The 26144-nt window shown below is 36.6% G+C and overlaps 1 protein-coding gene across 3 annotated transcripts in view; it reads right to left on the bottom strand.

The window, feature by feature from the left end:
• LOC129744649 (serine/arginine repetitive matrix protein 2-like) overlaps nucleotides 1–26144 on the bottom strand; it is a 37279-nt gene that overhangs the window by 7069 nt on the left and 4066 nt on the right. The gene's annotated exons all lie outside the window — the stretch shown is intronic.

Here is a 26144-nt window from a genome sequence, read left to right on the forward strand (position 1 = left end):
AAGATGTTGGTCACACGATACATAGACAAATCGTGTAACGTTGCAGCCATCTGGTTTCGCACCCACCTTTGTTGGTGTACGTGAAATCGGCAGTGTCAACAGAAAACATCAAGCTGTCAAAAATCCGTTTGACTTCGAAAATTAAAATGAAATTTACTTTAGTTGATCATTATCTTTTAAATAATATGAAAATTTTAACATGAATTTATATACTATGTTGAATTGTGAAGATTTCAGATTTATTTTGCTTGGTAGATTCGCATCTGGCTCTGATGATAACTGCAATACCAGCTGATTCTGGGTGGTCTATGTTTGCTGCTGCTAGACTGCAGTTACCCCAGCTTGAAGGTTTCGGTATTTTGAACGTTTATTCCTCGTAAATACCTCGAGTACCTATTTCCGTTTTCAGATGACAAAAGAAAAATTCTTGGAAGTCAAATTGGCGAACTCAGATCGCGGAAATCGGGGGAGAAAATTTAGCTAACAGACCGAAACGAAATTCAAGCTCCCAATGCGGGTGTAGTCTCGAACGGTCCTACGCCGTTTGGCCTAAAGTCATTTGGCATAAAGCCGTTTGGCATAACGTCGTTTGGCATAAAAGTCGTTTGGCATAAAATCATTTGGCATAATGGTCATTTGGCATAATGATCATTTGGCATAATGGTCATTTGGCATAATGGACGTTTGGCATAATGGTCATTTGGCATAATTTCCGTTTGGCATTAAAATATAAAAATTTATAAGGTAACATAAAATGTTGCTATTTACTGATTTTCTAGGTTTAATCAAATCCCTAGGAAGGCCCCGTGTTTCTAGGTTTACCCAAAGCTAGGGACAACCCCTAGCCCGGTCCGCAACGCGAAGCGTAAGGACCATATTTTATTAAAGTTCGAACGCGAAGCGTGAGGAGGCTTCCTCGAAATTTTTATCCATCACTTTATGCCAAACGGCCATTATGCCAAACGGCCATTATGCCAAATGACCATTATGCCAAACGGCCATTATGCCAAACGACTTTATGCCAAACGACTTTTATGCCAAACGGCGTTATGCCAAACGGCTTTATGCCAAATGACTTTATGCTAATCGGTATACAATCGTCTCGAACTACCGGTTTTGAAGGGCAACGGGTGGGAATCCGGGACTTGGCGCAACCGAGCATCGTCACCCTAAGGCACCGCTCGAAGCAGAGTAGCTTCGATGCAGCTGAACGCTTCTTGCTGTGGAGACCAACTTATAGGACCCTTCCGAACAAGAAAACTTTTCGATTTGGTCGATTCCACCAGATCTTTGGGTTGGCCTTTTTGCACTCGGATTTGCTGCTCTTTTTCGGCATCGCCTGGCACCGATTGCAGCAAGCCTTCTGGGCACATTTCTTCTTGGAAGCGTTGTTTGCTTTGGAACCTGCCATCCAGGTGAAATTCTCCGCCTCTGTTGGAAACGGCACTGGTATTGAATCCGGAACAAGTTTCCGTTCTTCGGGATAATAAAGAGAAAAAAAAACAGCTCGAACGCAATTTTTACGGTATAGAAATAAACCAACCAGCTGATATTTGTTTACATCGGGAAGCATGTGCTGTCAAAATTCATGATAGTATTGGTGAGAGCGCAAGCAACACCGAATATTTTCAGAGTGTTCCACCCTCCACTTTATGGTGCACTACCAGTGGACTACCCATCCTGAAAACGAGCATGAAAACAGCAAAAAGTGCACTACCGGTAGTGCCCCGGTGCACCACCACACGAAAACGAATTCTCTATAAGGAATATTTTCCATCGGGTTTGGTTCTCAGTGCTCCGTCTTTAGCGCCGAAGCGTACGCCCTATTGGTTGCCCTTCAAAATATTCCAAATCAACCAACCTCTACAACCATCTTTTCCGACTCTGCAAGTGTGCTAAAAGCAGTCGACAAGGGCAGCATAAAACACCCCTGGATATCTTCCATATCACACGAGGCCTTAACGAAAAGAGCCACCTTGGTTTGGATTCCCGGCCACGCCGGCATACCCGGCAACGAATCTGCCGACCGCTTGGCTTCTATAGGTGCCAAACTAACCCCACCATCTATACCCATCCTGCAACAAGACGCTTACCGTGACACCTCTAACAAAATTTCTCTTGCCTGGGAATGAGACTGGTCAGCATATCAAACAGCCAAACTCAGGGAAGTGAAAAACTGCCTCCGCAAATGGATCAACCGAAAAAAAAACCCCAGAGAAAGAACTGCCCTGAAGCGACTACGAATCGGCCATACCAGGCTCACCCAGGGGTATCTTTTGGATAGAGAAGAACCCCCCATTTGCCCCTCATGCAATTGCGTAGCTTCTGTAAAACGTAAAAAGACGTTGAATGATAGGGGATCACATAATTTCGCGCCCTAAAGCATGGATCACTACAAATCTGGACGCGTTAAAACGGGTCTATCTCGGAGCTATGTAAACGAAAAAAAAAGTTTTATAATCAAAATGTAGGGTTTTTATTGCACTTCAAAGGAAAAATAAGAAAAAAAATATTTCGATGTTTTTTTTGATAAAATTTCGAACTTTTCGTCTAGAACCACTCATCAAAGTTTGGACACCCTATTCACTGACCTCAGCGGCCATTTTGTTCCACAATTTCTTCATCTCTGTTGCTTCCCGAGTCGTCCTTCCATTCTTCTTCATCTTCTGCTTGAAAATTGCCCAAAATTTTCCAATAGGGCGGAATTGAGGGCAGTTGGGTGGGTTGATGTCTTTTTCGACAAAATCCACCCGTTGGCCCAATACCACTGTAGTACCTCCTAGCTGTAGTGGCAGCATGCCAAATCTGGCAAAAACTTTACTGGTCTTTTGTGAGATCTATTGTACGAAAAAAAAAAACATTTTTTAAGGCACTCCTCCTTGTACATTTCGGAGTCCATGGTCTTGTTTTTCACAAAAACCGGGGTTTTTCGTCCGCAGCTGCAAATACCTTGCCAGATCAAACACTTTCTTGCCAACTTATCGGCAAAAACGAATTTGAACTTGGCGGGGACATCACCCCGACCAGGGCAGTGCACCACTGCAGTGGCTTTATAAAATTTTTGGCCAGGAAGCTGCCCAAAATCGATCTTCGCGTACGTTTCGTCATCCATGAGGATGCATCCGTCGTACTTCGTTGGAATCTTGTTGTATAACTCCGGGCACGTCCTTTGGCTAATAAATTCTGCTTCAATGTCCGGTTTGGTTGCTTACTGGCCCGATAGGATCGTATTCCTTCGCGGAGAATAATCCTTCTGACGGTGTACCGGTCGACGTTGAATTTCTTGGCGATGTCGTAGTCCGACTACCCTGTGTTTGCCTTGATCGTTCTCAACACCTTCAAATGCAGTTTCTGATTCTTAGGTCCACTGTAACGCTTGGTTTGAACCTGCCGATCGATAGTATGCATCTCACGGAAACGTTTGAGAACTCTGCACACGGTTGATTTGAGCATTTTTAACGATTTCGCGATTTTTTTTAACCCGATCACGTCGGTTTTTAACGTGAGTGTCCAAAATTTATTTTCGTCTCGCGGCTTCCATCACGTGTAACTTCTTTGGAACAAAACGAATCGTAATGAAATTTTCAGCACTGATAGAGGAAACATTTCCGAACAAAGTACTGTCAAAACATTCCAGATCCAACAACTAGGAGCGCAATGGTATAATAAACAGTGCGTCCAGATTCATGGTGATCCATGCTTTAGTGCCGTTGAAGGGTTGGAGTATATTGAAAAGATATGAAAGACATTCAGTGGTGACGATTTTATGGCTTATAAGACATGACCGAACTTCAATAAAATTGTAAAACGAATATCCTAATAACTTATGTTGCAAATGAGTTACCCGGTCTAAACAGGATAGGTTAAAGAGGAAACGAACTCAAAAATTAAGCGATTTTTATTCTTTCGAGAGCTCTTGCAGAAATTGTAGGAAGTAGGAAATCACACGCAATAAAATATGGTAAAATGAATGTTTTAAAAAGTTTTAATTTGATGTTCTGGTTTAGGAAACTTGACTTAAGCTTTATGTTCCTAAGTACGCCGTAAATTTTACCGCATTGGTAAAATATGGTTATACCAGTAAATTCTACTATCGACGATAAATCCTAAGCTTGTAACCTTGTTTGAAAAAACTATTTCATTATCTCCTAGTTGAAAGAAAGGCTTATTTGTGCATACAATTCGTGTTATCAAAAGGGATTCAACATCATCAGATGATTTTTCGCACACGTAATTATAGCTTGCAAATCTAGGTTCATTAAATGACCTGTTTCGATTATGTTATGCAAACAAATGAATAGTGCAATAATTTACAATGCTTGGTAAATTTTATATATTAACAAAGTGAATAATATGGGGCCTAACACGGATCCTTTAGGTACCCCGGAATCAAGGTTGGCCACAAAACATTGCTTGGCATTCTGCGTTTCAATATAAGAAAGCAAAGCAGAGCATTGGTATGACATACTAACACCTTGAATTTAAGTACAAATTACAACTTTTCTACATCTGCTAATGCTTGTTGTCGAGGGCTCAGGGTAGCAGTGGGTGATTCCCAGACATTAAACGATGCGAACACCAACTCCAAATTTTCGGGTAAGTTATTTAGCTCACTTTTTACGGTCAAATGATGACAACTCGCACTTGCAGTTCGAAAAATTTATTTGCACAATTCACTAAACATTTATTATGGACTTTAAACGAACTTTAATAACTTATATTTAATTTATTTCTAACACTTAACAATTATTGCGACTGTATAACAATTTAGAAATTAGCGGCCTGGCCGTCTTGTCGTCGTGACTGAACAAACTGAAGTGAAGAAGGTGATGGCGGTTCGATAGGCCCAAGCCGATCTGCGAGGGCATAGAACGCGAAATCTCCCGCCAAGAAGTTCGCGGAGTCCTATCACAATAAGTTCGAAATATTTCATGCGCCTCAGTCGCCTCACGCGCCGTCGGTGGTTCGCCGTCGGTGGTTGCGCCGTCGGTGGTTGCGCCGTCGGTGATTGTGCCGTGCCGAAATTACGCTGGCTGATGTAGAGGATCGATTTCCATGCATAAACACTTGTGATCGTCTCCTTTCTTCGCGAGCCATTGAGAGCTCATCAGATCATGATCCGGATATCGTGGGTGCCGAAATTATATCAGACAAAATTCCTTTTTTCCGGGAATTAACCACTTAGGAATTAACCATTAGGATATTGTTTAGTTTAACATCACAAATTCGAACGAATCTTCGAATTTAATTACTATGCCCAAAACCCGAAATTTCTAACTCAAAACAAGAAAAAACAATATTCACATTGGAATTTCATTGTGTGGCATCAAAATATCTCGGCATCAGTTGTGCACTTCGCTTCGCTGCACTGAAGCCTCAGTATGTCAGGCACTGTCAGGTATCCATATGGAAAGTAAATGAGAGCAATTATGTCAAGCCCGAAAAAATTGGTAATCGGTATGAAAATTCCAAAAATTGATATAAATACCGATTTTTTTTAAATTTAATCATATAATATTGAACAAACTATTTTTTTTATTTTAATGAAAAACGTCAGCAAGTGCAAACTGTATACATCGATTTCTCCAAAGCTTTTGACCGCGTTCCTCACATATTGGTAATAGACACACTTAGACACCTTGGACTTCCTGAGTGGATAACAAAGTGGCTTGCCTCGTATTTGAACTCCCGCTTGGCCTATGTTAAAGTCAACTCCTTTTGCTCTTCGAAGTTTTTGATACCATCCGGTGTTCCCCAAGGCAGTCATCTAGGACCGTTAATATTCATACTGTTCGTTAACGATTTATGTGACATGTTGACGTCGCATAAATTTTTTTATGCAGACGACCTAAAGCTTTTCCGACAAATTACATCACCGCTAGACTGCATCATGTTGCAGAATGATCTCGACGTTATTATGAGATGGTGCGATTTGAATGGAATGTTGGTGAACGTCAAAAAGTGCAAAACAATGAGTTTATCAAGAACCCGTAACGTGCATCAGTACAACTACACAATGGGTAATACCGTTCCCGAAACTGTTGACACAATAAAGGACCTCGGTGTTACCTTCGATAGCCGGTTGAGATTTCACACGCATATCACTACAATAACCGCCAAGGCTTACGCTATGCTTGGTTTCCTCCGTCGCAACACAATCCATTTCAACGACGTGTATGCACTTAAAACACTTTATTGTTCGATCGTCAGAAGTATACTTGAATACGCAGCTCCAGTATGGGCCCAACTGACTTTGAGTGAATCTCTCGAAGGTCTCCAGCGAGCGTTTGTTCGGTTTGCTCTTCGGAAACTTAACTGGAATCAGGAATCCCTTTGAACATCGATGTAACCTGATTCATCTTGAAACGCTATCTCGTAGAAGGAAGATCCTGCAATGTTTATTCACATTCGACTTACTGAGCGGCAATATTGAAAACAACGATCTCCTAGATTGCATAAATTTGTGTGCTCCTACACGCCCGCTGAGGAATCAAATGCTTCTTTGGATTCCATCTCATCGAACCACGTATGGCTACTACAACCCAATAGACACATGTAACCGTTTTTTTGATGAGTGTGTTAGTATTTTTGATTTTGGTATGTCTAAGCAATCATTTAAAAATAGGTTAAGGCATCTCTTAGAACAATAAGTCTGTGCGAAACAATATTTTTTCGAAGACTAATAAATATATATAAAAAGAAAGTTAAGTTGTTTAGTTTTGATATGTTCAGAGGACGAATGACCCTGCGTTATGAAACTTCCTTCAAACTATATTTCTGCTTTCAATTTAAAAATAATGCTAAAAACCCAGAAAAAATATTCAGTTTTGATAACTAACTTATCTTAAGACCATGTTAAGCTTTTCTACTGTGTCAAATAATTTTTTTACAATATTTTTTTATTGTATTCATCCTATCTTGGTTCCGAAATTAACCCTCATCCGCACTAGGTTTAGTTACCCTTATCAGATTTAGGAGTGTCAATTTGATACTCCAAGCTAAAATCGTTATAACTCTTTTCATATCTAACCGATTACAACAAAACTTACATATATCACTAGAAACCTTGTAATGTCAGTAAAATGTGTTTGAAACATTATATACAGCTAAAGCTACTATTCAGCAGAAAAGAAAAAAAATCGAAAAAACATGCCTCAGAAAAATTGTTGCAGCTTATGCATTACTTCCTAAAAAAAATATCTATCTTATGCATATGAAAGATTAAGTTATGGTCTACTTAATGAAGTCAAGAAATATTTTTTTATTTTTTTTTTAATGAAAGTTCAAAAAAGTTATCTGAAAAACCTACTTTTAATTCGATTGCTTGTAAAGACTGTTTGAGGGGTGGTAAGAGATTTCAAATTGACACTCTAATGTGGATGAGGGTTAAGAATACAACTTCAAGATATGATCTTTTAACGTTCAAAACAGCTATAATCTCTAATCTCTCATGTTATTTGATGTAAAAGTTTTTATCTCAAGACGGTTGGCATCAGGAGAAAAACATGGCTTAATAGGCACTAGTAATCAGTTAAAAAAAACATAGTTTTCGTTTTATTTTGGAAATAATTTTTTTGTCGGAACTAATATTAAAAATCGGTATGAAATCGGTATGTTTTGCCAAAAATCGGTAATCGATATATATCGTTTTTTGGTCGTAAATTTCCTTAAAAATCGGTATAAATGCCGAAAAATCGGTATATGTGGCATCGCTGGTATGTGGCTTAAGAGAAGCAAATCAGAGCAATGCTTTGCTAACGACGCGGTATTACAGACATTCAATATTGAATATGTACTGAAAATAGTATCATAAACAGAATTCACGATTTCACGAAACGCATTTACCTATAATAAAAAAGTAGGACTCACAGTAAAAGCTTGTATCTAATGATTCATCAATACGAAGCTGTTATTTTCAAATTATTAATTGTTAAAACAATTGTAACCATGTAAACTAAATAAAGCATCGTACCACAACAAAGGGTTGCAGATAACAGCTGGTGTATGAGAATATTGTGCTCTAGAGAAGTGGCATAACCGACCCATAGTACATATTAAGGGCCCTCGATCTCTTCAACAGCGTACACAGCCCCCCGTTTTTTATGTCCCCTTGAACATATATACAAAACAATACCGATCCGATCCGATTTAGAGAAGTCACCGATGGCCATTATCGTCTAAGTTCAGCTCAGATCATTCGGCATATGTGCGGCGGTGTCTAAATTTAACCAACGATTAGGTACTGCGAACCGAGGCGAACGCTTTGTGATTTAATGACAAATCTATGCTACGACAACGAGGTTATAGCGCGCGATTCCGGCCACCACCCGCCCAAAAGGTCGCACACGCGCACTTAAGGAATGTGTACGTTCCATTAACCCGAAATACCGAAAGCATGATTGAAAATGGTTTGTACACAAAAAAATTCTTATAAACTTATGTTCTGTCAGTGTTTTGAAAACTTTTATTTGAGAATTAATTTGTTACGTTATATAAATATTTGTCAGCTGATCACCTGAGAAGGGAAGCCGTCTATCAAGCCGCACGAGTTCTCCCATTCATAAATCATAGCCAAGGGCGCCAACTACTATCACAAACTGTCACCGGAGCGGAATATTAAACCGGCCGGTGTAAAAAGAGCTGGGTCAGATTTTCATATCTAGCATCACGTGTGTATGGAGCATCCGTACCTTGGCTACCTCCGTCAATTGTCTTAGGTAATTTGATTTTGTTATCTATTTTCAGCGGCAAGTGTTCCCTCCTCTAGACAAATATTTTAGCACTTGCATAGAATTGCATAACTGTAAGCGAGAGTTCCCGAGGCAGCAAATGTTCCTCGTTAACATGTGAGGATGGAACCGCCGCCGGCTGCCTGTTGGAAGCTGATGGGCTTGAGGCCGCATACGATGGCGAGGTTTGGCAACTGAAAATAGTAAAAATAGATAAGACCATCGTCGTTGTGCTGTCGAAATGGAGCGTTTTCCACACAAGATGACCATTTGATCTATTAGCATGTAAGGCAAATTGACCGAACTTTAGCTGACTTCATACTTTTTTTTTATTTGAGAAAACCGGTGCGTCTTCTTTTTCAAGGTAATACAGATTAGAAACGAACATTAGATTAGAAGGAACTCGATAAAAAATCTTTCTGGTGGCTCCAACTTTCGCTTTGATATAGGTAACAGAAATATATTAGCCTTTCATAAAACAAAAAAAATATATTAGTCTTTGGGATTTCGAAACATTCTTTTTTTCACTTTTTAAATTATGCATCAAACTTATCGGAAAACTGCATGGATATAGATTAAACATTTTTATGCGGAAAAAAAAGATTTATTAAAAAAACAGTACGGTAAGGTGTGCTGCTGGCCGAAGCATTCTCACGGCAAACGAACATAAAGAAAATTCTTGTATTTGGTCTGCTATGTATTAATACACTGATGACCGTTTTACGCGGTTTTTATATACACTCAGAAAAATACTATTATGTATGCCATAAGATTCTCTTATGAAGTGGCGCCATAAGAAAAATCATTGAAATTTATAAGATTGTCTTATGAAGCGAATGAATTCTGAAGATGAACGCCTGCTGCAATGAAAGGTTGTTGCTTTTCATAAGAGGTTCTTATGGAAACAGTAAATCACTTTCTAATAAGAAAAACTTCAGATATTTCATGCTGAAAACATTCACTTTATTGTTTGCCAAGTTTGTTTGATATTAAATCATTAATGGTGACCATCAGCAGCGCATCAACAGACGCTTCCATCAAGGTTATCTTTGCCGCATCCCAATCTTCGAACTTGCGTTTTTTGCCGATCAGCTAGCTGAAAAGTAAACAAAAAATGTATTTTAGTTTACTAATATATTGAACGTTCACATCAAAAACATCAAATCGAACTTACCATTTCGGAGATGACAATAACATTTAACTTTGAAGAAAAACTAGTAACTATGAACCAGCGATTGCTCCGTACTGTTAGATGATGGAAAAGCTGATGGAATCAATGAATGTGTTCATTATTTTTACACAATGCCGTTTCTTCTATTTTTAATAAGAACATCGTATGAAAATTGAAAGAATTTCATAAGACTCTTATGAAAAATTGTTTTACACTCTAAAATGCGGTTCATAAGATGCATCTTATGAAAATTATAATAAGAATTTGCCTGAGTGTAGTATTTTTTCAGCTTGCGCGTTTTATAAATTATCAAAAAAAAATACACCACTGCACTGGATCGAAATCTTTAGATTGCAGGATTATACATATATCTACAACTAAATTAATGTGACGGTCAGCGATAAAAATTTCTAAGAGTTTTCGGTTTCAAAACTTCTTTGTTTGCATGATTATTTTGAATTAACACTAAACGTACCGGAGGCGGTCAAATGACGGTTTTTGAACTTTAAACGATGATTACGCCTTATATAATTGTTTTTTCGCAAATTTAATGACAGGACTATTTTTGTTTTTGAAATGCAAGTATCTTTGCGTTTTTAATTTTTTTTAAAGTGTTACGGTTTTCGAATAACGTATGTGGTATACCTATTCATACCGCGAGCGGTCAAATGACGGCAAACACCGTTTTCGCTAAAACTCCCTTGTTTCTCAACCGATTTCTACCAAATTTATAGTTTTGAAAAGCTTATAATTCGACTCAAATATGTTTCTCAGACAATTTTCAGCTACAATCAATAACTTTAAAGTTATTTACAGTACAAGAAAAATTTTATGAAAAAACATGCTTCAGGAAAAACGTTGTAAATCAGTTATTAAGTAATCGATAAAAATTTCACTTAGTGCCTGAGAAAGCTGAAGTTAGAAGCTATATGTTGCACATATGGAAATTTTTTTTAAAAATTTTCCAAGATCATGGCCACAAAAAATGTAAAAAAGTTGTGTAAAACCCGTACTTTTCAATCAATCAACCGCCAAAGCTGTTCCTGTTTCAGTAGAAAATTTTGAAAAAGTGAATTGAAAAGTAGACGTAATTTGTCACATCCGGCACTGGATTTTGAGTACGTTAACGTAAGGTTTAGGCAATAAAACTATATGCAAAAGAAAGCAAATTTCATACCGGTTCTAGTGGTGTAACTGCATTGGCGGTGCAATGCTTGGCAAAAATATGATAAATAAAACAGTGAACTAGTTTCTGAATTTTGAGAAGTAAGCACAAATTCTTGCATGGCAGACGGGCGCAGTGGGTGGTAATATCTCAAAGCTATTTTGCACACGAAGACGGGTGAAAGGAAACGAAAAAACAAACGAGCATTCGCTCAAATTTTCTGGTTTTACTTTCAGAAATATATTTATTACCTATATTTTTGTAAAGCATTGCACCGCCAATGCAGTTACATCACTAGAACCGGCATGAAATTTGATTTCTTTTGCATAAAGTTTTATTGCCTAAACTATACGTTAACGTACTCAAAATCCAGTGCAAAGCTGAATTTGGGTGTAGGGATTGTCTCAGAAAATCCAGATTCATAAAAAGTTTGCAAAACAACTACCTTTGAAAAGCCGTCAAAAATTATGTATTTAGTATTTTAAAAACCTAAAGATGCCAAAATGTGACAAATTACGTCTACTTTTCAATTCACTTTTTCAAAATTTTCTACTGTAACAGGAACAGCTTTGGCAGTTGATTGATTGAAAAGTACGGGTTTTACACAACTTTTTTACATTCTTTGTGGCCATGATCTTGGAAAATTTAAAAAAAAAACTTCCATATGTGCAACATATAGCTTCTAACTTCAGCTTTCTCAGGCGCTAAGTGAAATTTTTTTCGAGCACTTAATAACTGATTTACCTTTGTCCTGAAGCATGTTTTTTCATAAAATTTTTCTTGTACTGTAAATCAGCGGTGTTTAAACTCGCCTCGGAAAGAATCATTCGGCTGATTTTTTCCGAGTTTAACTTGTTGTGTGCAGATTGATTTTATCTTCGTTCCAATCATGACGTGATTGCACACAAAACGAAGAGAACAGTTCCGAGTTGATGTTTTCCCCTCCTCGCAGGAATAAAATCACACCAATGAAACAACAGAACGAAGCTTACCGTACACGAATGCTCACGAGCGATCGTTGCCCGACGGACCGAGTTAACATTCCTCGCACCCTTCTCTCGCTCGTTTCCCGTTCCCTTGTATCTATCACTTTTAGCCACGCCCCCATGCGTTGTCCGATTGATGTGTTCGGCTGCCGAACGAAAACGATTTTTTCTTTAGTTCGCTGAACTGTTCGTTTGCTTCGCTGATGTTTCTCCCCCGATTGCTGTTTACTCCTGCCGAGTTTACCCGAAGCTTACTTCCTGATGCTTTCCGAGTCGAACTTTAGATAGCATCATTGCAGATTGAGTTTAACGAAATAAAATCGTTCTGCAAAGAAGGGCAAAGTGCGAGTATGTAGACTCGCGATTTTAACATCTCTGCTGTAAATAACTTTAAAGTTATTGATTGTAGCTGAAAATTGTCTGAGAAACATATTTGAGTCGAATTATAAGCTTTTCAAAACTATAAATTTGGTAGAAATCGGTTGAGAAACAAGGGAGTTTTAGCGAAAACGGTGTTTGCCGTCATTTGACCGCTCGCGGTATGAATAGGTATATACAAAGTGTCGGTATGTTTAGTGTTAAAAAACTACTAGCCGATCTCGTACAAATTAAATTTCGCCTTCAACTATTAATATAAATTTTAAGACAATATTGAAAAAAACATTAAACAGTGCTTATGAACGATCTTTTCTCTTGTCTTTCAACTTCAAATTTAAATAAAAAAAAATCATTGGCCGGCCCATGATACGTTCGTGTACGAACTTTCATCTCAATCGGATCCACGAAATTTAGTTACAAAATTTAACAGTTTGCGAAGTATTGCACCACTTTGCTAGGCACCCAGCAGTGATGTCAATGGAATTTATTGTTTCTCAATGCCTAAAGACACACTCCCATTCAACACTTAATTACTTTTTTGTCTAATAAGATACCAAATATTGTCTAATAAGATTGCAAATATTCCCCTCGGGATAATGATTCTTTTAATCACAAGGGAATAGTTTAATTTTCCCGAAATTCGCGATTCACGCGACACATCATTTTCCCTGTGATTTTTGATGAAACTTCGACGTGCCCACAGGAACTCCAACAAACGTCATTAATTCAGGCAGTGTTTTCCTGAATCACGTTAGACACATTGGCAGAGGACTGAACCAGCTGTCAAATCGCATACAAACGCACCGTACCAAATTTTTGGTACCAGAACGTCAGTGTGGTTCCCGAAATTAAACACTTCACCCCATAACAGACTCGAAATAGGGTAACATTTTGGTTGCCAAACGCATCTGTTGTTGCCATACTGCAGATTTAGAATCAATTTTAACAAGGATTATGCTGAACCCTCTGCATTTTGTGCCCAACCATAATTTATTAATGTTACCAAAGATCCCTTTGATTGACATTCCCGAGCCGCAGATATCATTTTAAGGATTATTAGAAAATTGCCTCTGGTTGAAATTTTTGCAATGAGGAAGCCATGTTGCCCCTCATACGTGTTTCACTCGTTTCATTTTTCTTCTTCCTGCGGGTTTCTTGACTGAAAACTTGGTATGGAAATTTTTGTTTTCTTCAGCCCCTTGCACATTGGTTGTCAAATTTCCTTTCTCTTTTCCGCCACTGCAGAAGATTTTAACCGCGAATAATTTTCAACCCTTCATCCATTTTTCGGTAGCCGTATTCGCGTAAAGTGAAAATTATTTCGATTGAGTTCGTTTTGTTTGTTTTAAATCTAGTTGATGCCTGCCAGATTCCTGCAAAACTCGTGGTGGAACCCATAGATAGTTTGATGACTTATTTTTGCACGAGTCCTTTGTCCCGGTTTGGTTCTTGGCCGGTTCGACTTGCATTAGTTTGCTGACATGACCACGAAACGCAAGGATTCAAAAACCAAATTCGCATAAAGCATCGGTAAGTTTCACTTCCATCCAGTGCTTCATTGAAAATAATTGAATTTGTTTTTTTTTAATTTACAGATCACCTGTTTAGATTGTGTGATGTAAATTGTGACGGTGAAAATGTGTTTACATTGCGAGAAAAAGTGTTTTTTTTTTTTTAATTTAATGGAAATAAATTCATGTTGTTTTGAACGCTATGAACGTTTCTTTTATTTAACAGCGATTTGGTTGAATTTTAAAATTAAAAGAGAAAGGGAAGAGGATAGCAGAATTCATTTCAAATCACAGGAGGAAACTCTTTCGAACTTACAGGAGTTTTGCAAAAATCCCTGCAAATTACAGAAGAATACCTTCTCGAACCTACAGGCGGATTTGACAATTGTATTCCTGAGCTGTTTTTGTGTCTTGAAATCGTCCTGTAATTTCAGTTGTTGAAAAAACATAATGAAATCGTCCCGACCACAGGACACAGAAGAAAAGATTAAGTGTGTACGAAGTTACGGTCCTGAACAAAGTTGTTCTGCGGAGAATTTCCTCTAGAAACTTTATAAATTGGCACAAAAACCATTACCAGGCTTGGTTCCACAGAAGAAACAAAAATGATGTTGATTTTTCAGTACAAAATATTAAATTTTCCCATACAAACCTAAAAGTTCAAATTTACGCAATTGAAAACGTTACTTAAAATTTTTTATGAAAAATTATCGATGAGTTCTAAACCAAAAAGGAGTTTTTAAGACACCTGGGTTTGAGAAATAAATAAATGACCCCAAATCGACTCAGTCTAATGGAGTACCCCTTTCAACCTTAATCAGCTCTTGAGTGTCATGTCAATGTTTACTTTATTCGGGTGCATCCAAATAAAAAAAAATAGAATGCTAAAAAAAATTCACTTAGTGTCCAAGAAAGCTGAAGTTAGAACACTGATAAACTGATATAACTCTGCACCACATTTCCATCAACCAAAGGTTCGTGTCTTCACTGCTTAGTAAGTGATTAATACACTGGTTGTGATGGGGCGCTAGCATTCAAAACTTACTCCACGTGATCAGCATTTTCAGCCTGCTTCAATTTTTCTGGGTGCAAAAGTATAAGTTGCTATGATGTTCAATTTTTGTTAAGTTTTCCTCCCAGTGAAAAAGGTCCCGATTGTTGAAATGTTCTAGATTCATTGAGCTTTGAAATTTGAGGAACAAAATTTGAAACGTTTCGAATTAATAGGATCTTAAAATTTAAAAATTAATTTTATTATATAAATGAATTAAAGTTTGACAGTTTTTAAGAATTAATTTTAGCAAATGAATAAAAGTTATAGATTCAAAGACTTTCAAAGTGAAAATGTTCTTTATCTTATTGAGGGAAAAATCGCAGTTATTTAAAAAAGTATCTTCTGGTGAACGATTTAGTGTAGACATTTTATTACAGAATATGCCTTTTAGGTCATCTGTAATTTCTTCAAATTTCCCCTTGGAATAAAATTTTCAAAAGATCATTCACTCTTCTTTAATAAGAATGGAATTGATCCGATACATTGAAACTAAAATTTAAACTAACTGAGTTACATAACTCTTCATAAAAAATATTTTCGAATTGTCAAATGAAAATTGAAAGATTTACGAAAAAATCGAAATTCAGCTATTGGTATCATTACATGATCGGGAAATGAAGCTTAGGGAATGATGAGCTAGTTGGCGCCAGGAGCTCTGGGCGATGAATATTTCTCTCCTAAACAGGGGGAATTATATCAGCTTATCAGTGGTTAGAAGCTATACGTTGCACATGAGAATATATATATTTTATATTTTTTTTTAAGATGATCACAAAAAAAAGTGGTGTAAAACCAGTACTTTTCAATAAATCAACCGTCAAAATTGTTTAAGTCAGACCAGATAAATTTTGAAAAGTGGATTGAAAAGTTGACGTAATTTGTCACATTTTCGCATCTATAGAGTTTCAAAATACGAAACACAGAGTTTTTGACGAATTTTCAAAGGTAGCTGTTTTTTTTAAATTTTTTGTCAATTTGCTATTTCTCAGATTTTCTTGCACTTAAATTACACTGAGCACTGGATTTTGAGTATATTCACGGAAGATTTTCGCAATAAATTCATATTCATTAGAAAGGAAATTCTAGTTACATTAACGCTGCAATACTTTACACAAATATGATAAATATAAAACTAAAAGTAAATCCAGAAAATTTACGCGAACGCTTGCGTTTTTGTCTGTTTCGCTCATCGCGTCGGTATCGAAATTAGACAAAGTTAGGTAGGTTCAGCATTTGAACAAACCACAAACCTAACTTGTACCCCATAAAAAATTTTCGATCTTATACAATCTTTTTTTATTTCAATTTTTTTTTTATTTCAAAATATTTTTTTTTTTAATTCTAGCGTATTTTATTGCAAATTTAAAAGCTGTTTAGCTGTAGGAAGAAAATAAAACTGCGGTGCATACCGATGAGTTTGTTGATTTATATAATCTTTGCAAAACTTTCCATAAAATTATTGAAAGGTGTAGCAAGCAAGGCTGCAATTCAAAAAAATATATAAATGAACTCAGATTTTTTATTTTGAAATGGTCATTACTTTTTCAATTAAATACTTGGCTTCTTCTCATGTTAGAAAAAAATGAAAGTTAAGTAAAGATAAAACCAATACATAATTAAAGACAAACTTCATTTCAAGTTTAATTGAATTCCTGGATGTTCGATATGCAAAAAATCCGTCTTCTATACAAACTTCCATGCAAAACTGAAACTCCTTGTGTTTATTCAGGAATCAATAAAATCACCTCAAATTTTACACAGATATTTTGTGCATCCAAAAATATATGGGAGCCACACATGGGAGCACAAATTTTACAGCAATCTAATACTACATATCCAACAAGAATTGTGTACTACACGGAAAATAATAAAAAGGTAAAAATTAACAGCTAACAGGGTGAAGGCTCGTGAAAATCAAAAAGGTTACATCTACCTTTTCGAGGTGGAACTCACCTCGTAGCCTGAATCGAGCTGAAAAAGGAACAATTCACCTAGAAAAAAGGTAAACACAAAAAGGTATTTTCTGCTTCGTAACAATGATATTTTTTCGAAATATGGTCATAGTCATAGTCAGAACAATAGTTATAAGGTCAAACTCGTCTTCTTTAGTTAATATCAAATTTTGAATAAATTTAACAAATTTGATTATTGATGATCCAGCAGCAGGGCTATTTACCTTTTAAGTCAGTGAATGGGAAAACGGTAGAATCTACATTTTAGCATAGTAAATCCCAAAAACGTAAAATTCATCTTTTTCCTAAGTGAATAAAAAAAGCTAAAATTTACCGAGAAGGAGGTGTAAAAATATCACCTATGCTTCTCGGTTAATTTAACCTTTTTTTATGTTCCGTGTATAGCAAACCTTTCCCTCTAAAGATCGGGGAAAAGAGCATCCCTTTTTCTCCGTAAATCTCGTTTATCTCGTCTTTTATTTTGAGTATAGTTTCAAATTTTTAGATCAAAAGAAATCTGAACAAAGAAATGTTATTTAAGGTTCAGGGCTGGTAGCGGTTTGACAATGAAATAGTAGGGACTTTAGTGACCAAAATTTGAAAAAAAGTGACCAAATAGTGACTTTGAGGACCGAAAAAAGTGACCAAATAGTGACTATGTAGAACGAAAAAATAACTTTGAAGTACAAAAAATGTGACCAGTCAGGCCCGTGCGATGGACCCTTCCGGGGGGGTCTTCAAAATTCAAATTTAGATAAAATTAATAACAATACCAAAAATAAACAATTGAAAAGGAAAGGGTTTTCTTACACCATTTGTCACTCATGTTCAACACAAAAACTAAAAAAAATGACTGATAAACAAAATTTTGGAAACATATTACAATGAATGTTTCAAATTTTCGATAATGCAAGAAAGTAGGAAATTAATTAGTTTCAAAAGAAATTCTTAGCAAATTTGAAATTAAAAAATATCTGAATTCTAAAATAAATGTCAAATCTTGTACAAAACTTAGCAAATGATGGAAAATGAAAATAATTGTTAATTTTTATTCATCTAAATTTGGAATTCTTTTCCTCATTTTTAACTGGAAGTTTAGTGAGAAATTCCGCTGTAATTTTTTAATTTGAACAAAAAATATTTAATCACGATTTAAAATGTAAATTACCGATTACTGAATAAGAAATGAATTTTGAACAGAATTTAATCAATGTTTGATGTTTTAATTTAATTTTATAAAAAGAAGAATATATTTATAATTATTTTAATAGTGCCAGTTATAGAAGCCAGACATAAAACCTTTAATAAAGTAAAATCCTCCATGTTCAACTACACTGACAAAGAAATGTTAGAAAATGAGTAATTATGTGAATGATAAAAACTGATAAACAATTAAAAATAATGAGTTCAAAACTTTTGTTATTAACACTGCGTATTAAAATTTATTTTGAAAGTTGCTACTTAGAACAATTTTTCAAACTTTTTAGATTAATTTAAAAATCATGATCGATCCAAAAATATGATTTCATATAAAAAATATTAATAAAAAGTTTTTAAAGTTTCAATCGCAGGTTTTTAAGTTTTGAATTACAAGCTCTGAGTATTTTGTCTCTTTTGATTAAAATATTGGGTCCTGAAAGAACAGAAGGTTGAAATTATTTTTTTTTTAATTTAAAATTTGGAGTTAAAGGCTTATGGTTGAAGAACACGAAAATTTAGAATTTAAAAACAAGGAAACAATTGTTAAAAATATGTCTTAAAAATTTAAAAAGTTTGATTAAAAAAAATCCGGCAAGTTGATTATAAAATTGTACAATAAAATTCGGTAGATTTATTTAAAAAATTGAAAAAACAGTATGGAAATAAAAAAGATTAGTTTTTAAAAACATTTCAGGAAGAGTTTTTTCAATAAACATGTTTCATCATAACCATTTTGGTGCTTATTTTTTCAATTATTGATTTGGTAAATAGTGTCCTCAACTAGAAATTTTGTCAAATTCGGCCATTTAGTTTTGGTAATAAAGAGTTTATTACTAGTAAAATTGATAGATAACTGATTATGGAAAAATGTCATTACAAGTATTTTTGACATCACAGCAGAAAGTGTAAAAAAAGCTTGATTCTATTTAAAGCTCATTAATTCATATAAAACTTTTATTTCTAAATAATATGTTTTTGATTTGAGTTAACAAACCCACCGAACGAGGAAAGGTGTGCTCTGAAATGTCTAACCTCACTCGAAAAGCGGCGCGTCGAACTGCAGCAAGGTTTTATATTCGACACATTGACCAACTGTATTGACTGTGCTTACATTCTACAACGTGTCAACATTTATGTACCAACGAGAACACTTCGACAACGTCAGTTTCTTTCAATTCCTCACCACCGTACTGCCTATGGCCAAAACCACCCTATTGACAAGTGTTGTGAACTTTTTAATTTAGTGTACTATTTGTTTAATTTTAATATGTGCAAACGTCGTTTTAAAATAGGCTTAAGAAGAATTTCCTAGTTTTTAAGTCATCAGTCTGTACGGTAATTAAACCAAAGACGAAATAAATAATAATAAATATAAAAGCTGATAGAAATATTGCATACATATTTAGAATAGGGGAACCCAAATTAGTTGAAATTACCGTTTAAATTCATTGCACCTAAAAAAATTTAATTTTTGTGGCCTTGTGTAAATTTTTACAACCCTTTTTTTAAGTATTTAGAAGAACAAAAAACACGAAATAAAATTGAATCTGAAATTGTTTTTTAAAGAATATTTCATAACATCATAACATTCGTTATGACATAAAAGATTTTTTTTCATAAAAAAAATGGTTCGTTTCAATCTCAATCTTAGTTACACTTCTTAATAAAAACCAATTCTAACTAAAGACGAGATAGGGTTTTTGTATATCAAGTTTTGAGTTCCAATACAAAAGGTTGATTGAACTAAAAACTAGAATCTACAATCAAAGTTAGTTTCAATTCACGAACGTCAAATAATGTCGTAGATCGAAATGTCTCAAGCCAAGGGTGATTCATGCCGAAATTCCGCCGGAGGCGAAAAAAATTTCTGACTGACTGATCAAGTAATTTACCGTTACTACCGTCAATATTAACACGCGCAATTCAAATTACTTTTTCATTGGTTTATCATCGGTGAAAAAAGTGACTTTTGGTGATAAAAGTGACCATTTTTCGGAAAATAGTGACTTTAGTGACCAAATGATGAAAAAAGTGACTTTTTAGTGACTGACCCAAAAAAAGTGACCAAGTCACTAAAAAGTGACTCGCTACCAGCCCTGTATATAAAACTTTTTTTTTTGTTTATCTTGCGCCTTTTCTATAAACCGGCTCCCAGATTTCAGTTCGCACATTCCTACACTTTAAAGATCTGAAAGATGGGAAAATGTCTCTAATCGAGTTTCTAGCTGGCGATAAGAAGTGGCAAGTACGTATAGGAAAAGCTGGCGTCGGAATCCGCGTTGTCCTTTGAGTGGACGGACAGACAGCAAACGGCGATGACAACAACACAATGTGAGACGCGCGAGGTAACGACGAGACGCGCTGTCACGCTGCTGATAAACTCACGAGTTCACTGACGTAAAATGCCCGACGCCCGGTCGCACTCCGATCAACATCTTTTTATTGGTATTCTACGTCTTCTAGCTTCTATATATGTAGTCTTGACTGTGGGCAAAAAATGTGTGGAAAAAAGATAATTTTTGTGTAAACACAAAACCGCACGAAAACATAACGTTAGGACATAACTATGTATCTATGTGTTTTTCCTTGTCAAAAGATACAAATATTCAGGTTTTAGGATTAATTTGTCCACAATTTGTCGTGAATTAAGTAAGCTATCGAATAAAATATTTGTAAGCGTTAAAAAAACCAATCAAACATTAGACTAGTCGTTAAGCTGGGAAAATAAAGAGGGATGATTGAATAATCGGTTCTCACACTTCTAATCTGGTTCGGTTTTTCGTTCAAGCAGGTATTTCCTCTGTCCAATAAACCGCACTTTAACACTCGTCGCACTTAGCGAGCAAGACAACGCGTTTTCAACTGTCACGAGATTTGGCACGGCGTCAAACGATGCTTTTTGTCGTGTATATAGATATCTATAATCGGTTGATTGACTCAAGAAGCTTCAGCAACGTTTCAACAGATCAATTTTCTAGAATGAAAAAAATTGCTAGCCCTGAATTAATCCGAAATTTGAAAGATTTAGCTCTGAACTACCATTCAAATATTTTCACCAGTACAAAATGCGTTAAAACATTAATCCTTTTTTGAGGTACACATCGAGCTAAAAGTAGAAACAAAGAAAAAGAAAATTCAATCGAAAAAACGGCCGTCATCTGGACGACCAGCAATTATAATCGGTGTCGAAAAAATCAGAACGGAAACCGGCTATAGGTAGCTGTTTGTTTTCTTTATGCACTTTTTGCGCAGCATTTTCCAAAAGACGATGCCCCCGGAAAATTGTTTGGTCCTATGCAGCTTTAACTTATAGAAAATTTTGTTAACTTTAACGTTTAAATTAAAGAAAAAAAAAAGCGTTAACGTACTTTTGATATAAAAAAAAAAACACAGTATTCAAACTGTTAGAAAAGTCATAGAACTTTTAATGAACACCGAAATACAATGAACATGATAAATTATATGATGTTTTTTTTTTTCAGATTTTTAATTACTTGCTGAAACAGTTAAATGCTGCTAAATGCTTTATTTTAATTGAACTACTTCCTTTTACATGGGACTGAAAGAAAAAGCTTTTTGAAGGTTTTCGAATCCCTGAATAAATTTGGTCACACATCTTTGCTTTTCCTAAGAAATCAATACATTAGAAGGAAAAAGTTCCAAACAAAATCACTTTAAACGTACATGTTTAAAAAAAATCAAATTAAACCTATGGTATAAGTTAAAGAAAATGTTCAAGTTTATCAAAAATGTTGTATAAAAAAAATTAAAATATATTTAAAAAAATTAAACTAAACATTCTAAAGTACCTATGTACGTAGGTTCATCACATTTAATTTCATTTTGTTTGATGGCTACCTTTAAGTAGTTGTCATTTGAATCATTTAAGTACAGTAGTTTTTTAAACTTCTTCTGTTCTTTCTGACATGCATACTTTATTTTTATCTATCTATTCTCAACAAAAAATAATACGCACGTCGACCACCTCGACTCTTGACTGTAAAATAAGACAAAGCCGAAGAAAAAAAACCCACTTGCGCTAAATGGAGATCTCACGGGCCACCATCAGCATCATCAACAGCGTCGTCGTCGTCTTCGGTGTCGTATGGCAGCCCTTGAGTCTTTGTTTACACCATAATATGAGATCAGGATCATTTAAACTGGTGCAAATCGAAAATATTTTCAATTTCTTTGTTGTGAAATAAGATTTTTCAACTGCGACACCAGCTGGCGACAAGGTGAAATGGCAATTGGGAAAACCACCTTTTGGAAGATGTCGTCCTTAAATATCTTTTATAGGATAATAAATGTAACTTGCAGAGAACCAAGATAAAATACCTTCGAATTCTACAGAATAAATTTTCCGAACCAGAATAGTCGTAAAAAACAAGAAATTTCAGTGCAATTAACGCTTCTTTGAACTACACTCAGTAACTAAAACTTGCATAATTACTATACCTTGAGCATTTCACAATGCACATTTAGCTGAATAAAAATTACTTAGGAGGATTAAAAAAAAAAAAATTTAGTGTTAATAAATGATACATCCATATCAGGAAAAATACAGATCTATAAAAAAGAAAATAATATGTGTATATGTTGATTAGATAACATTTTCTACAACTTGTGACCTCAAAACAACCAGATGTATTTACAAATATTGTTTAAAAAAATACTGATTATTTATTAATTTGTAAATACAGATTGCTTAACAATGTCCTCGTGGGGTTCGGGACCCAAACAGCAACATCACGACGGATTAGCTACGGGCCTTGCCTGGGGCCCGTGAATTTCATGGGCAGTACCCACAAGCTCTCCAACGAGTTGAAGAGCCGCAAATTCGACATCGTAGCGCTGCAGGAGGTATGCTGGAAGAACTCCAGGGTACGTGCGTTCCGAGATGGTCATATCATCTACCAGAGCTGCGGCAACACACACGAGCTTGGAACAGCTTTTAAGAGATGAGAAAAAGCGCGTGAGCGGGTGGGGACCGATCGACTCACGAATGTGCCGGTTGAGAATCCAGGGCCGGTTCTTCAACATCAGCATCATCACTCGGTGTCGACAAAGACTAATTCTACGCGCAGCTGGAGCGTGAATACGACCGCTGCCCAGAACATGATATTATGATCGTCATCGGGGATTTTAACGCCCAGGTCACCGTACCAAACTCAATCACAGATTTACCACGTTCTGATAGACAGCCGGCACTTCTCGGAAATCATCGACGTCAGATCCTGTCGAGGCGCCAACATCGAGTCAGACCACTATCTGGAGATGGTGAAGATGCGCTCAAAACTCTCCGTAGTGAACAACATACGAAACCGACGCCCGCCTTGGTTAAATTTCACACGACTGAAGCAACCTAAGTTCGAAGCAGACTACGTGCAATCGCTCGAAGCAGCGCTGTCGGCGAAATGCAAGCTTGACGAAGCCCTTTTCGAGGATTGTTGAGATACCATCAAGACAGCCATCAACAGCGTTGCGGAGAACGCCATCGAACATGTGGAACGAACACGACAGAACGACTGGTTAAACGAGGAGTGTAGAAGAGTTCTGGACGAAGAATTGGGTTGATGATTAATACGTCCGAAACGAAGAATACGCTGGCCTGCGGATCCGACACCGACCGAGCCCGCTTGTTAAGTAATAACAAGGTCACCATCGAAGGCGATGAGCTGGATAGGTGTAGTCGAAGACTTTGTCTATCCGGCTCGCTGGTGACCGCAGACAATGAAACAAGCCGTGAGATCCGGCGGCGAATGATCAGCGGAAGTCGTACCCTACTATAGACTCCAAGAGCAACTGCGGTCGAAAAGACTTAGCCCTTGCGCATCAGGCCGGTTGTTCTCTACGGACACGAGACGTGGATAATGCTTGAGGAGGACCTGCGCACACTCGAAGTATTCGAGCGAAGAGTGTTAAGGAGCATTTTTGGCGACCTGCAGGAATATGAAGTGTGGAGGCGAAGGATGAACCACGGGCTCGCGCGACTCTACGGCGAACTCATTATCCAGAAGATGGTTAAAGCTTGACGGATACGCTTGGTAGGACATGTTGCGAGAAGGCCGGACGATTGTCCTGCAAAACAGGTGTTCGCTGCCAATCCGGTAGGATTTGACGAACTTGAAAAACGAATTGTCATTCACACTGTCGCGTGGCTGACGGGACTAAGGGATCTCCCCTGGCTTTCACGCAGACCTCTGAGGCCCCAGCCATCCAAAACCAATGTAATAGGGCTGCCGCTACCGACGGCGTGTCGGCGGCCACCTCAAATTTGGGAGCCTCGGAGGCTTTAAGAAGAATAATATTTTTAAAATTCCTATATTTTGGAAACAAATCCATTTTTTTTAATTCCAGTATGGATAAATATATATCCAATTTTCTGGGAAATGGTCCTTCTGGCGGAAAAATAGTTCTGGGAATTGGTTAATTCTTGCGAAAAATTGTCTGGGCAATGGTTCGTCTTGGGAAAAAAACTGGGAAATATTCTTGCTGGCGATTAAAATTCCGAGGATTCTTCATTCTGGGGAATTGAAGTACAACCCAAATCTAAATATAGATATTATTAAAGAATCTCCGGAAATAGTTCGGAAAGTGCTTTCTGGTAATGGTATAGTCCGGTAAATGATATTCTGGTAAATAGTACAGTCTGGTAAATGGTACTTCCGGTAAATTGAATTCCGGTAAACAGTATACAATCGAGCACTATCGATTTCATGCACACTAACTATTAATAGGTGACGGCAAAACTCGATTTATGCTCGTTTTTGGCCGGGACGGTGCAACACTATCGAGTGGCGAAAACGAATATGGTATGAGTATTTTCAGAGGTTGCCACCGTCCGCGCTCAATTCACTACCGGTGCAAAACTGAGCGCATAAACGAACACAAAACAGCTGAAAGTGCACTACTGGTGCTGCATCGGTGTACAACTGAACCAAAACGAATACGGTATAAGTGGATTATTTTTATTTGATAGCTGATCTACACTGCCGCTGCCGGCAAGTCTGTCCCATATGCAAAAACAACGAACCGAGAAAACGGCTCTAAAGGTTTTTATAAACTTTCGTGGATTTCTCGGTTGAAACTTCACCTTTTCTACTTCTTTCTTCACAGATATTAAGATAATTGTTGTAGAATTTCGTCCAATGTGTTTTGGATTTAGAAGTTGTTGATGCGGAGGAGAAAATAATGATGGGACAGCCTTGCGAGTATATTTCGCATGCGGATTAAATATACCCGCAAAGCTGTTCCATATTTGGCTTTTCTTTTGTCAGTTGATCATTTGATTCTCTCTATCTGCGCTGTATTATTCACTTTTCTGGTTGTTTACTGATAAAAATAAGTTTGAAATGATGTTTATGACATGTTTACTGCCGTTGAAGGCATAATTGTCACATGTTACAAAAAGGCAAAGCGAGAAAAACGCAATCAAAGTTTCACAAAAACACTTTGGTTTTATCGCACAGTTTCGCAATTTTTGTTGACTTTAATGCCGTAGATCTCTAAAGTATACTCCTATCATATGAGCCTCGATCAAATTTTTCGAAAATGAACTGTTTTTTCAATGAAAATCCTTGTGTGACATTTATGCCGCGAAATCCAATGAAAAGTCGAAAAATGGACGCATATTTGTCACACCACGAACATTTTCTCAGTAGTTGTTTGATTTGGAATTTCGTGTTTGGCTCTTGTGTTTTGTTCGTGAATAGAAGCTTAAATTGGAAAAATCAGGTCTGAATCGGATTATTTGAAAGCGTACATTGTGTTTAACGGGTTCGATCAATAAAACGGCACGGGGAGCAATTCGCAGCAGCTCACTCACTGTACAGGAAGCAACATTTCTTCAACTAACTGTCAGTTGCAGTGCTGAAAATGTCGCAACCGCGAGAGAAGCGATACCAGAAGAGGCCAATCAATCCGTTTGAAGTGAATACTATCACTATCAAGACTATCAAGAACACGTATGCCAAGTTTGTTGAAAATCTATTTAGA

The sequence above is a fragment of the Uranotaenia lowii genome, chromosome 1, assembly GCF_029784155.1.
Source record: "Uranotaenia lowii strain MFRU-FL chromosome 1, ASM2978415v1, whole genome shotgun sequence".
Taxonomy (NCBI): domain Eukaryota; kingdom Metazoa; phylum Arthropoda; class Insecta; order Diptera; family Culicidae; genus Uranotaenia; species Uranotaenia lowii.